Source organism: Sciurus carolinensis, unplaced genomic scaffold (genome assembly GCF_902686445.1).
Source record: "Sciurus carolinensis unplaced genomic scaffold, mSciCar1.2, whole genome shotgun sequence".
Lineage (NCBI taxonomy): Eukaryota > Metazoa > Chordata > Mammalia > Rodentia > Sciuridae > Sciurus > Sciurus carolinensis.
Genome location: NW_025920227.1, coordinates 465,430 through 467,008, shown reverse-complemented (window position 1 = coordinate 467,008; position 1,579 = coordinate 465,430). Strand labels below are relative to the sequence as shown.

At 36.2% G+C, this 1,579-nt stretch overlaps 1 pseudogene; it reads left to right on the top strand.

Annotated features, from left to right (window-relative positions):
* The first annotated feature begins 928 nt into the window (after window positions 1–928).
* LOC124975230 (AP-1 complex subunit sigma-2-like) lies at window positions 929–1,359 on the top strand (annotated as a pseudogene).
* The last annotated feature ends 220 nt before the right edge of the window (window positions 1,360–1,579 follow it).

Below are 1,579 nucleotides of genomic sequence, written 5' to 3'. Positions count from 1 at the left end.
AATTTGTACACCTCTTTTATACACATCCCATGACACATTTGCCATGTTTTGTTCATGACTTAGCCTCAACAGTTTAGATTCCTAAAGTTGTCATTAGGTCAGTCATCAGAAACTTCCTTCTCATGGATCTTCAGATCACAGTTCTGTTAGCTTTAATTTGTTTCCAATCTGCCCACAAACATCTCCTTCCATCATTAGACAGAAATGTAGGCAGAAGGTATCCACAAAATTGGGGTCCCAACTATGAGGTTTTCTACTTTCTGGCATCACTCCTCACTTTGCATGATCTGGGGATTAACTCTCTGTTTTCTGAATCTTCATGAACCCAGGCTACAGGTTTCTTTAAAGATGTTTTTAACCCCCTCCACCCTATGGACTCTCCTCAAGCCAAAAGAGGAAGTTCATCACAATGCCATGACATTGCCTTTTTCAAAGTGTTAAATGGACCTCTACTCTCTGTCCTGACTTAGTCCATCTTTAGTGTTTTGTGGTAGGCTTCCTTCTGTTCCTTTGTCTAGAGTTTATAATTGTCTCTGTGTATGTGCTGGAGATAGGGATGAAGAGACTCATCCACACTAAGAAATACATTCATAGAGCTCTCTTTTCATATTAAAATGGTGTGAAAAATCTATCAACCTTCTTGTGAAAATTAAACACATATGACACCCAAAAATTCTTGCACTATGTTCTAAAGTCCTAATGTTCTGTCCTTCTTTCTAACTCCTTCCTATTTTTCTAATTATATATCTTTTCCTATATAAACCCATCTTCATTTTTGTTCAGTGCACTCTGCCAGAAGTTCCATCTCTTGAAATCTGCCTCACCACAGCAGCATGGCTTATTTTCCTTAGCAAATTTCCAGGGGCTTCCCCTCAGTCACCCTTGCTAAGCTCCACTATGTCCATGGCCAGCAGCTACCACGCAATGTATGTTGTTTTTCAGTTGTCAGGGCAAGTGTAGACTACTGAAATGGTATGTCCCAATGTCATACAACGAGAAGCAATAGATCACATAAGAACTTTTTCAGACCATTTATCAAGGAAACCCAAATGTGCTTCCTTGAGTGGTGAAATCTGAAGATTGTTTTCAAAAGATATTCTAGTCTGCCTTTTGCTGTGATATTGAAGAACAGGAAAATGAATTAAGTAACCTGGAAATAACACTTATGTGTAAATTACTTGACAGTGTTGTGAAATTGATATCACCTTTCATTTTGAGAAGGCTTATTTTATTTTGAATGAGTTTCTTTTGGGAGGGAAAGTTAAGGAAACATCCAAGAAAAATGTTTTTAAAGCAATTGAGTAAGTTTATCTACTATAGGAGTCATAACATGAATATTCTAATGTCCATGTACACTAAATGAATATTCATCAAATATGCAAAATTTTGCAGGGGAAATAGGGAGCTGAAATATTTATGAAAGAAAATACCCTCACCTTGGTAACTATCTTGTAAAATAATAATAGAATATTTCAGAACCAGTACCATTACAATTGTATGTTTTCTTGTTTGCATTCATCTTTCCTGTATTATTTCATTCTATATATGAGCTTGATATATTTTATTCTCCTGACAAGGT